Raw genomic sequence first — 12,908 nt, 5'->3', positions numbered from 1 at the left:
TACAAATTTTCCAAGCAAGGCCACCACACAGCCCAGATTTAATCATTGGATCCACAAGGAAAATATGAAAACTGTCTCATACCCTACTGAAAGCAAAAAGCACGACCATTGCATTCCTTAACCTCTTCATCTGGTATTCTGAATCAACAAAAGAAACATGATAGTTTATTCTTTCTTATATGTTCTTAGAGAACTCATGCTGGCTTCCACCAAATGCCATTTTGCTTGCTAAGCAATGCCAGGGCCCAATATGATAATCCCTTCTAGAATTTTGCCAGGGATCAACATCAATCTTGAATAGTCCTTAATTTCCAAATCCACTATCAACTCCTTGCTGTGTGTAATGGTAGTATTTGTCCACCTCCAGCTCCTGCACCCCTCACCCACCCCATCTTCCATGTTTCCCCAAAGGTCACCTACAAGAAGTTCCTGCTCACATATGATCTTGATATCTATCTGGGCCTCAGCATCATTTTTACTATGACTTTTCCCCCTATTATTACTGGCTTGAAGTTATTCTCCTTGACACTCTGGAAAGAAGGGAAACTCTGTTCTCTCTGTCTCTGATTAACATCATAACCTTCTACCTTAAAGATTGTCCTGGGCATTAAACAAATTATATTTATTTACTAATTTGTTCATTTATGTTTCACATACATAATACATGTATACATTCTCATTAAAACTCAAATATTAAAGATAAAGCTAAAGCTCTCTTTGACTACGTCTTCCAATTCTAGTCCCTTCTCCATGATTACCAGCTTGTATAGTCTTCCAGACCTTTGCCCCTGCATTCACACGCATGTATGAACCTACAAAAACTTACGATTTGGTTTCATGTTTTTAACTATTTTGGCATACATTGCAGGACATATCCCCCCGCTGACATTTCCCAATAGTATCTTTTGATTTTTAATATCTAAATTTTATAGAACACATGTAGCTCACAATAACATTTTTCAGCTGTTGTTTATATAGGAAAAATGTGTATAGCATTTGCATCCCCAAAATGCCATACAGCATTTTAAACCATAATCGTGTACAAAAAAAATCCCAACTACATTTCAAATAGAATTGGACTGGTAGAATCATGTGTAGACATTTTGAAAAGTGTCAACAAAGGGGATGTGAGATGAGTGTGGTCAAGGCTGAGAAGCTTTATTATCACTAACAAAGCAACCATTAGTTACAACCATATGCATTGTTGGTAAACAAGAAGCAATGTTTTGAGCATTTGACATCTGAACTTAATAATTTGTTATTTGTTTATGGACATTTCACTGGGTTTTAGTACAGTTCTGGAAAGCAGTTCAGAGAGTCAAGTTGACATATAACCTATTATCATTTTTTTCCATTTAAAATAATGGAAAACGGGCTCCCACTTAGCATTTTCACATAGAACAACTAATTTGAAGGGTTGTGTTTCTGACCTCAAGAGGGAAAATGCCTGTATAAATCATCAAACTGTGTATTTTAACATCATGCCATATGTTTTGTGTTACAACTTGCTTTCCTTTTGCAACAATGCACTTTGGAGAGATGTCCTGTTAGTACCTTAGGATGTGTGCAGGGTTGATTTACCCACTCCCCTGCCAGGTGTCTACTCCTTTCAGGTGCTCCTTGCAGTTTTGTGTCAAGGCGGCACCCCCTTCCTTGGTCACTCCCCTTCCTTATGGCCTGTGCAAGGCCTCGCACAATCTGACCCATTCTGAAAACTTCCTAGGTGGTCACATATCTTCCCATGCCTCTCTTGGATTTAGAAATACGTACTCAAGGATGTTCCTTGCATTATTGTTTATAAAAGCAGAAAGCACACTGGTGTCCATCAATAAATGATTATTGGAAAATTAAAGTAGAATACTTTGTGGCAATTAACAATGCTGAAATAGAATAGAGAACTAGATGTACATCAAGAAAAAATTGTCTGCAATACATTAAGTGAAAAAGAAAGTTTTCAAAAACATGTTTTATATGATTCTATTTTTGTTTAAAAAAGTGTATCATGTACATACAAAATATGAAGTCTGGAAGACTATACACCAAAATGGGTGGTAGGTGATATTTTCTCTTTACATATCTGAATTTTCCAGGTTTTTTTTTTCAATTAACATTCATAACTGATGTAATGAAGGAAAACAGCTTTTTTAAAAAAGGTCAATTTCTATTTAACCAAACTGCCTTATGACCAATTAATGCTGGCACAGTAGAACCTTGAATTCTCTCTCTCCCCATGCTCTTCTCAAATGACCCAGCCTCTCTGCCCTGGAGGAGGTGACATGTTTCTAACCATAAGTGGTGGCCAACTCCAAGCTCATACCCAATCCATAGGCTGCATCCTCAGTCCCCTGGATGAAGGCCATCCACCTTCTGCTCATTCCAGGAACTCTACCCTCTGACTCAAGCCCTGCCTGCTTATTTGAACCTTTTCCTTATTAAAAGGGAAAAAAAAAGTCAAGATTGATTTCCCAGACTCTGGTAATTGTACGTAGCTATCTTGGAGGACAAATAACATTCTTCATACCAGTCTCTCTTCTCCCTGAGAATTTCAGTCTCCACTGTAAGGAAGAGAGAGAGGAGAGAAAGAGAGTGTGGGGTGACTGTAGGCACAATTTCGAGGGCTTTGTCTCCGTCATTGCATTTAATCCCCGCAACAACTGAGGGTGGTGGGTGTTACTAGTCCCATTTTATAGTTGAGGAAACTGAGGCTCTGAGGGATAAGTAACTATTTTCAATCATGCAACTAATAAATAGCTAGTGAAAAAATGAAACCGGTACTGCCTGACCCCAAAAGCTTACTCCCTGCATCGTACCCATCACACCCTCTTACACACCATGCACATCTGCGGCCCCTGTAGCATTCACTTTTGAAGATTTATCTGGGCTTCTCCTTTCCTTGTCACCCCATCATGAAACTGCAATTTACAACTCTTTAATCAGAGGTGCTCTCATTGTAAAAGTTCCCAACCACCCCTGGGGCAGTACCCCAAAAGCACATCTTGGCCTTTTATCTTTGACACCATCTGCATAGCTCATTGTTCACTCCCCTTCTTCATCCTTCTTTCCAGAAGCATAAACTCTAAATGCCATAAGAGATAAAAAGCCATTCTCCACATACCCAATGTACTCACATTTCTTTAGTTTCCTAGCCAGGGCCACAAAATTCTGCAACCAGCAGCTGGGAGGACAGACAGATATGGGCAGGTTTCTGCCAGGCTTCAGTTGCAAACCACAGAAGGCCTTTTGGGACCCTCCTTGGGCCTTTCAGAGTGTCACTCACCACCAGCGCCAAGGGCAGTTGCCTTGTTCCTACACTTCCCCAAGTGAGGCAACTGGCTTTCTGCCTTGGGTGACAGTCTCTGAGTTCATGCATGGGTACAGTGGTGTGTGTTGTTTCCTTCTTTGCTGGACATCTCTTCCTGTTTTTGCCTTCCTGCTTCCCTATCTTCCTTCTAGAAAATTACCAGGTTACTCCTTCCTTCCCTGCCCCTGGGAAGCTGGAATATAGCAAGATGATCTTTAGCTCCTTTACCTTATCCTCTGAGAGTGACACCAGTTTGCATTTCCAGCAGCTAGAGCTAATGACAACCTCGCTCATAGAAACACAAGGTCCTGTCCCCACAGAAACAAACAAAACAAAGGAATACCCTTCTCTTCCTCCTCTCTGTATCCAGGGTACTCAAGGTGAATTTGCAGATCAATTAATTCTCTTTCCCCAGTACTGTGTAACAGCCTCATGAAGAGGAACCAGCTGGACTGCCAAGATCCTTCCTTTGATCTAACTTTCCCTACATTCCTCTGTCATGTTCTAGGACAAGGTCACTTTATCTAGATCCTCCAGGAATCGGGAAAGGGTTGGGGGTGAATCAGCTTCAACTCAAAAAGGAAGAACTGCTACTGACTGACTTAATGTCAGGAGAAAAACCAGAGACTGTGGACTTTCCATGCAGAGAATTGGGAAGGACCAAAAGGGAAGAAGGCATGTCACCTGGGGGAAATCAGCAGAGTCTAGAACCTGGGGGTATAGTCAGGGACTTTGGGGCGGCCATGCAGTCCTGTCTGGGACACCATGACTTTAGCTATTCTTCCCTCTGAGGTCAGGAGGTCCAGAAGCCCCTATTCAGGGCCTCCTCCCCAGACCCTCAAGTGTCAAAATACCACTGGATTATTTTTGCTAAATACCTGCCCACCAGAAGCCTTTGCATTACAAATGGGGTCTCCCAGCCACCAAAAAGGGGGACAGGTACTGGAAAAAGCCTCCAAATATATATAGCCTGGTAAGGACCACCTCCCAGAGCCCCTGAACAATAAATTAATGTTATAATCAAAGAGTTAGCTTCTTGTGAGTCTCATCACCATTGGGCCCCCAAGGCCAGAGCACCCTTAGGTCATGAGTCAAGCCCAGTTCCTGACCGTCAGCCTCTCCTCCATGTTCTCATCTTTGACATGGTCATGGGTTCCTTGGCTACAGAAATTGGAGCTCACAAGTGGCGTGAAAAGGCTATGGTTCCTCCCTCCTCCTCTATAGGTGGTGTGCCAGTTTAAATCTATTGTGCACCCCAGAAAAGCCATGTCTTTTAATTCTCATTCAATATTGCTGGGTGGAATCTTTTTATTGTTTCCATGGAGATGTGGCCCACCCAATTGTGTGTGGTACCTTTTGATTAGATGGTTTCCATGGATATGTGTCTCCACTCATTCAAGGTGGGGTTGCTTACTGGAGCCCTTTAAGAGGGAACCATTTTGGAAAAACTTTAGAGACAACAGAATAGACAGAGCCCTGGAGATGCCACTGGAGAAGCATGGAGAGAAAGCTAGCAGATGTCACCATGTGCCTTTCCAGCTGAGAAAGAAACCTCAAATATCACTGACCTTCTTGAGCCAAAGTATCTTTTCCTGGATGACTTAATTTGGACATTTTCATAGCCTTGCCTTAAGTTGAACATTTTCACAGCCTCAGAACTGTAAACTTGCAACTTAATAAATCCCCCCTTCTTAAAAGCCATTCTGCTTCTGGTGTATTGAATTCCAGTGGCTTAGGAACTAAAACAAGTGGTAAACAAAAAATGCCACCTCCTTTTATGTCATTTGTTTATTATTTTATATATTCACCCATTAATTAGCCCAAAGGTATGGAGCACCATTTGTCCAGGCATTGGTCTAGATACTGTGAAAAGCAGTTTCTTCCCTTAAGAAGTTCCCAATATCACTTTAAAATGCCATATATTGTGTGTTCGTTTCACTTAGGCATCTTTTGAGGATGTGTGACTCATGGCAGTCACCATCTGTTCTAGTTTGCTAGCTGCCGGAATGCAACACACCAGAGATAGATTGGCTTTTAATAAAAGGGGATTTATTTTGTTGGTTCTTCAGAGGAAAGGCAGCTAACTTTCCACTGAGGTTCTTTCTTACGTGGAAGGCACAGGATGGTCTCTGCTGGTCTTCTCTCCAGGCCCCTGGGTTCCAACAACTTTCCCCGGGGTGATTTCTTTCTCCATCTCCAAGGGCCCGGGCTGAGCTGCAAGTGCTGAGATGAGGAATGCCAAGCTGCTAGACTGTGCTACATTGCATTCTCTCATTTAAGCACAAGCCAATTAAGTTAAACGTCACTCATTGCAGCAGACACGCCTCCTAGCCGACTGCGGATGTAATTAGCAACAGATGAGATTCACCTACCATTGGCTCATGTCCACAGCAACAGAACTAGGTGCTTTCACCTGGCCAAGTTGACAACTGAATCTAACTACCACACCATCCTAGACCCAGGGGTTTCAGGTAGGGTCAGGGCACCCTCCCTGCCGCCATTAATTTCCTGTGACTGCCATAGTAAATGATCACAAATGTAGGGGCTTAAAACAGAAATTTATCCACTCATAATTCTATAGGCCAAACTCTTAAATCAAGTTGTTCACAGGAACTTGCTGTAAACTACAGGAGAGTTCTTCTTTGCCGCTTCCAACTTCTGGTGGCTCCAAGTGTTCCTTAGCTTTGGCTGCCTTTGTCTTCATATGGCCTTCTCTTTTATATGTGTATCTTCTCCTCTTCTGTCTATTATAAGGACACTTGTCATTGGATTGAGGACTCACCCAGATAACCCAAGATGATCACCTGTTGAGATCCTTAACTTAATTACTTCTGCAAACTTCCTTTTTCTAAATAAGGTCCCATTCACAGGTAGTGGGAATTTGGATAAGAACATGTCTTTTGGGGTGGGAGGAGTGAAGGCATAATTCAGCCCACTATCCTCCCCAAGAGGAGTTCATAGTTTTATGTGAGCACAGTTTCTAAAATGCATTCCATTTTCCAAATGGAAAAACTGAGCTCCAACAAATTAAGCAGCCTGATTAATATCACACAGCATCAGAAGCAGGAGGTGTTTCTACAACTCTGTTCCATTGTCTAGTCAATAGCTTCAAAAGCATGAGAGGCAGTTTCAGCAGTCACAGTGGTGTTTTGACCCTTGAATGGATCCACTAGCTCTGATCTTGAGGTCAACAGTTCTCTTCCTTCCTGATGTGGCTCCCCTGGGGGCCACTTCTGCTGCATGGCCCTGGGAGTCACTCCTGAGAAGCAGCCTAGAGCCCCCTCAGTTCTCAATATTACTCCCCTTTCTGCTTAATTTACTAGAGTGGATTTCTGTTTCCTGCAACTGAACTCCTAATGATACAAAAATAATAGTAATATCTCCCTCCTTTTCAGCTCTGTGGGCCTCACACTATATGAAAGGCTGAATATCCATTATCTCATATAATTTACAAAGCAACCCTATAGATTAGGTATTATTTTCCCAATTTATATGTTAAGAAACTGAGGATCAGAGCCCCAGCAGGCATAACCAGCCACTCAGACGCAGGTGTGCTTACTCCAATGTCTGTGCCATATTGGCTCTCTCGTGGTTCCTTCTAAAAGGGATACTGAATAACATGATGGACAATATCTTCAACAGGATCTGTGGAAGATACAGGGATGTTTTATAAACTTAAGGGCTGTTTTTTTTTTAAATTTTATTTATTAAACATACCAACATACAAACACAAACATTCTTAACATGATCATTCCATTCTACATATATGATCAATAATTCACAATATCATCACATAGTTGTATATTCATCATCATGATCATTTCTTAGAATATTTGCATCAATTCAGAGAAAGAAATAAAAAGAAAACAGAAAAAAACATACACACCCCTTACTGCTCCCTTTCATTGATCACTAACATTTCAATCTACTAAATTTATTTTAACATTTGTTCCCCCTATTATTTGTTTACTTTTAATCCATATGTTTTACTCATCTGTCCATATGGTAGATAAAAGAAGCATCAGACACAAGGTTTTCAGAATCACACAGTCACATTGCAAAAGTTACATCATTATACAATCATCTTCAAGAAACATGGCTACTGGAACACTGCTCTACATTTTCAGGCAGTTCCTTCCAGCCTCTCCATTACACCTAAACTAAAAAGGTGATATCTGTTTAATGCATAAGGATAACCTCTAAACTCTGTTTGGAATCTCTCAGTCATTGACCCTTTATTTTGTCTCATTTAGCTCTCCCCCCTTTTGGTTGAGAAGGTTTTCTCAATCCCTTGGTGCTGAGTCCCAGCTCATTCTAGGCTTTCTGTCCCATGTTGCCAGGAGTCATGTCTCATGTGAGGGGGAGGGCAGTGAGTTTGCTTGTCATGTTGGCTGAGAGAGAGAGGCCATGTCTGAGCAACAAAAGAGGTTCTTTTGGGGTGATTCTTAGGTCTGATTTAAAGTAGGTTTACCCTATCCTTTGCACGGTTAAGTTTTATATGAACAAACCCCATAATTGGGGGCTCAGCCTATTGCTTTGGTTGTCCCCATTGCTTGTGAGAATATCAAGAATTTTCCACTTGGAGAAGTTAAACTTTCCCCCTTTATCACCATTCCCCCAAGAGGACTTTGCAAATACTATTTTATTCACTGTTCAAATCACTCTGGGATAATTGGGACATCACTCTGGACAAACCTACAAAATCTCATGTCCTACTCAAGGTTCCATGTACTTATGGTGTTCAGTTAAGCTGTCCACATAAGCTATATTAAGAAATGCACCAGTAAAAATATAAATATTGTACCAAATAAATATTTTTTGCCTTAGTCTCACAAACAAGTTAAAGCTTTAAAATATTAATTACCATCTGTATTAATTAGGGTTCTCTAGAGAAACAGAATCAACAGGGAACACTTGCAAATATAAAATTTATGAAAGTGTCTCATGTGACCGTAGGAATGCAGAGTCCAAAATCCACAGGGCAGGCTGCGAAGCCAATGACTCCAATGGATGGCCTGGATGAACTCCACAGGAGAGGCTCACCAGCCAAAGCAGGAATGCAACCTGTCTCCTCTGAGTCCTCCTTAAAAGGCTTCCCATGATTGCATTTAGCATCACTAATTGCAGAAGACACTCCCCTTTGGCTGATTACAAATGGAATCAGCTGTGGAGGTAGCTGATATGATCATGACCCAATCCTATGAAATGTCCTCATTGCAACAGATAGGCCAGCGCTTCCCAATCAGATGAGCAGGTACCACAACTTGGCCAAGTTGACACCTGTCCCTAACCATGACACCATCTATTTTTTAACACCCTGCAGTTTTGACATTCCTAAGGGCTGTTTTATGACTTTGCTCTAGCTCTTCTCCTCTCTCCACTGCCTTCTTCCCCAACTCCACCCCACAGACATGCTCACCTCACTGCCCCTTGACCCTGTTTCCCCCCAGCCCAGGTCTTCCCAGGACCTCAGTCTCCTTTCCCTTCATCACCACACTTCCTGGAAGAATAGCCTACACTTGCTGCTTTCCTCTTTTATCTCCAATCCTATGTCCATTGTTACCTGAACTTTGCCTCCCTTTCCCTAGGGAAGGTGTTTTTCCTAAGGTCTTTCTGTCCTGCCTTTGGACATCCCATGTCATCTCTCTCAAGTCACATCCTGTTCAGCATTGCTGAAGCATTTCACACTGATGACCACTCCCACCTTCTTAATTCTTGATCCTCCTTTGCCTTTCTGACAACAATCTCCCTTGGTTTTCTTCCTGCCTCTGATGGTAATTTCTTGGTCTTGACCACTGGCTCCCTCAAATACCCCAATCTTCAAATGCTGTTGTTCCTTAGGAGTCCATCCACAGCCCTCAGGCCTGATCCCTTCTTCTGGCATCATGGCCCCTTGTTCAGCTTCCTCAACCACTTATATGCCTACTGACAACTCCTAAATCTATTGTCTTCAGGTCAGATCACTCCACCACACTTGATATTCATATTTCCATCTGCCTAATGACTACCTCCACTTGGAAGTTCCCCCTGAAGCTCCAATGCATCTAAAGCTAAATAGTGCAAAGTATTCCTCATAAATATGCACACATACACACACTAGAAGAACCCTAGATTTTTTACTGAAAATGTTCCATCAAATCCCCTTCTCTTCTCTACCACTTCTCTTCAAAGGTCCAGTGGCAAAGGCTGGGAGGTGGGTGCTTGGGGACAGTAACATGTACTAACATTCCTAAAGTTTTGCACAGTAGCACACACAGTTATCCCACCCTGACCCCGTGACCACCCTCATTTCTGCCAGAGAAGTCATTTATTTTCCCAATGACTCTGTCTTAAACAACTTCTATGTCTCAAGTAGAGAACTAGGCATTGGACACTCAGTAATGAACAGGACAAAGATGGTTCTTGCCCTCGTGGAATTTCTATTCTGGCTGGAAAATATATTATTAGTAGTATGTGGGCACTAAGTAGAGACCATGCACACAGAGTGATAACCAGTGTAGGCTCACAATTTTGACACCAGAAACCAAAATGAAGAAAGTGTCAAAAAATAGATGGTTATAAGTCTGAAAGGAAATTTCTAGAGCTTTGCCCCACTACTACATCTTTGGCCCTCCCTCCTCTATCTTTTTAAATAATTTATTTATTAATAAAAAAATTAACAACCCAAATAAAACATCAACATATATAATCAATCATTCACAATATCATCACTTAGTTGCATATTCATCATTTCTTAGAACATTTGCATTCAGAAAAAGAATTAAAAAGACAATAAAAAAAGAAAAAACAAACATATGAAAGAAAAAAAAACATTATACCTACCATACCTCTTACCCCTTGCTTTCATTGATCACTAGCATTTCAAACCAAATTTATTTTAACATTTGTTCTCCCTATTATTTGTTTTTTCCATATGTTCTACTCATTTGTTGACAAGGTAGATAAAAGCAGCATCAAACACAAGGTTTTCACAATCACACAGTCACATTGTGACAGCTATATCATTATTCAATCATCCTCAAGAAACATGGCTAATGGAACACAGCTCTACATTTTCAGGCAGTTCCCTACAGCCTCTCCATTACATCTTGGATAACAAGATGATATCTACTTAATGCCTAAGAATAATCTCCAGGATAACCTCTTGACTCTGTTTGGAATCTCTCAGCCATTGACACTTTGTCTCATTTCACTCTTCCCCCTTTTGGTTGAGAAGGCTCTCTCAATCTCTTGATGCTAAGTTTCAGCTCATTCTAGGGTTTTTCTCAATTCCTTGATGCTGAGTCTCAGCTCATTCTAAGATTTCTGTCCCACATTGCCAGGAAGGTCCACACCCCTGGGAGTCATGTCCCACATAGACACGGGGAAGGTGGTAAGATTGCTTGTTGTGTTGGCTGGAGAGAGAGGCCGCATCTGAGCAACAAAAGAGGCTCTCTTGTGGGTGAATCTTAGGCCTAAATTTTAAGTAGACTTGACCAATCCTTTGTGGGGTTAAGTTTCATATGAACAAACCCCAAGACTAGGGGCTCAGCCTATAGCTTTGGTTGTCCACACTACTTAGGAGAATATCAAGAATTCAACTTTGGGAAGTTGAATTTCTCCCTGTTCTCACCATTCCCCATAGGGGGCTTTGCAAATACTTTTCCACCCACTGATTGAATCACTCTGGGATTCTTTGGGGGTATCACTCTGGACAAACCAGCAAAATCTCATGTCCTACCTGAGATTCCAAGTACTTATGGTGGTTAATCAAACTATCTACATAAGTTATATTAGGAAATGCACTGGTCAAATATAAATTTTGTAACAAATAAACATTTTTTGCTTTAGTCTCACAGAGAAGGTGACATTTTAAAATATTAATTACCATCTATTTTCAACACCCTGCAATAATGACATTCCTTTGTTCTTCCTCATGCAAAAACATTTTTAACATTTGTACATTTAGTCACTATTATTATACATCTAGGTATTTCTAGATTATACCATCTCAATGTTTAACAACTATCTTTCTTTCTGATTTCATTTATGTCCCCAGCCCTCTTCCCTCTCCTCCTCTATCTTTTTATTAATGACCTCAAGCTCATCAGAGTGTCAGAAGATGCACAACTTGTCAAATGGTGGATGAGAAAATAAAGGCCCCACAGATAGCTTGGATAATGGGTCAAATTTAACATAATGAAATTTAAGAGATAAATATGAAGTCCTGAATTTGTTTTACTAAGTCACTTGCTCCAGAGTAACTTGAGGGAGTCCTGATTTACCATGAAAAAGAAAAGACAAAGAGCTATTGTTGCCTGTGAGCTTAATGTGGACCCACAAATCTGACCAGTTAAGAAAAACTAGAACAGAGGTGTGGGCAGCTGAAGTCCAGAGTAGGCTGGAAAGACATTCCCACTGTCCTCAGGGCTGCCCAGTCATGGAGAAAGGTGAGTGGCTCCAAGGGCCAAAGGTAGAGAGGACCTTGATTGCTGAGATGACCCCCATCCACACATAGCTGTCAAGACAGACTGTGGGTGTTGGTAAAGATGTGTGGAATCTGCACCATTACATATCAGAACTGACCACCTGGTCCATCCCCTTCATTGATAGAGAAGACAACTGAGATGGCAAGTGGTCTGCCCTTTGGGGATCAATAAGTTTGCAGCAGAATGGGGACAGTACCCTTGATTATCATGAATGAATGAATGACATATATGGATGAGGGTAAAATACAGGCAGGGATGCCAGATGAGATTAGGGAAATCCATTTCATTTCTTTGGGGCATGAGGGAGGAATTAATCAAAGTAAGCCTTCCCATTGATTTTTTTTACCCAGTTTCTTTGAGCTGAGTCCATGAGTGCATATATGTGTGCCCAGTCTACACCCCTAAAAGCTCTGCCTTGATCCCACACATGCTCACCTCCTGCATCAAGGGGGTGCTAAAGGTGATGGGAAAGGAACTGCTCAGTCCTTGCCCACTGCCTGTGCTTTCTATTCTCTTTCCAAGGTCCCTCCTCCAGGAAGGCCCCCTGAATTGTGGAGTGAATGGTGCTGGCTTCCTGTCCAGTCAGAGAACTCTGCCTGCTGTAGCGGTCCCTGCTTGGGTTTCAGTGCTGGGTAGTGGGGAAGGATCCTGGATGGAGATTTATTCCAAGAAGGCAGGGGCTTAGAGCAAGCCCCCATCTTGCACCTCTGTACCTCTGTCTCCCTACCTGCTTCTGTGGCCTGGCCCCTCATCCCCTTACCCCCACCATGGCCCCATCCTCAGATCCATGTCTCCTTTATACCCTAGCCCCCCAGTTCCCTTCCCCTCCTCCTATGCCCCCCCCCAGGATTTTTTGTCATTATCACTGGAAAGTGAGGCTTGTGCATCATCATTAATGGGCTAAACAGCAGGGTCAGCGAGGCAGGTAGCAGTAAACGCAGCAATTACAGCCTCACCTCCATCCAAGCACCCTCGCTCCCAATCCATCTCACCCCATCACCAGGTGGTGCTGAGCTGGCCCTGCCTTCATTACATTAATCAGGTTAATTCCAAGTTAGAGTCCACATTCTAATCAAAAGGCTGCCAACAGGGTGGGGAAAGAGGCAAGAGCTATCCTCCCAAGGGATGGGATTGACAGG

At 42.1% G+C, this 12,908-nt stretch overlaps 1 long non-coding RNA gene across 1 annotated transcript in view; it reads right to left on the bottom strand.

Annotated features, from left to right (window-relative positions):
* Positions 1–12,908, bottom strand: part of LOC143645906 (uncharacterized) — a 36,347-nt gene that overhangs the window by 19,569 nt on the left and 3,870 nt on the right. The window lies entirely within an intron of this gene.

The sequence above is a fragment of the Tamandua tetradactyla genome, chromosome 9 (genome assembly GCF_023851605.1).
Source record: "Tamandua tetradactyla isolate mTamTet1 chromosome 9, mTamTet1.pri, whole genome shotgun sequence".
NCBI lineage: Eukaryota > Metazoa > Chordata > Mammalia > Pilosa > Myrmecophagidae > Tamandua > Tamandua tetradactyla.
The sequence above is the reverse complement of the archived record's forward strand: the minus strand, read 5'-3'. Positions and strand labels throughout refer to the sequence as shown.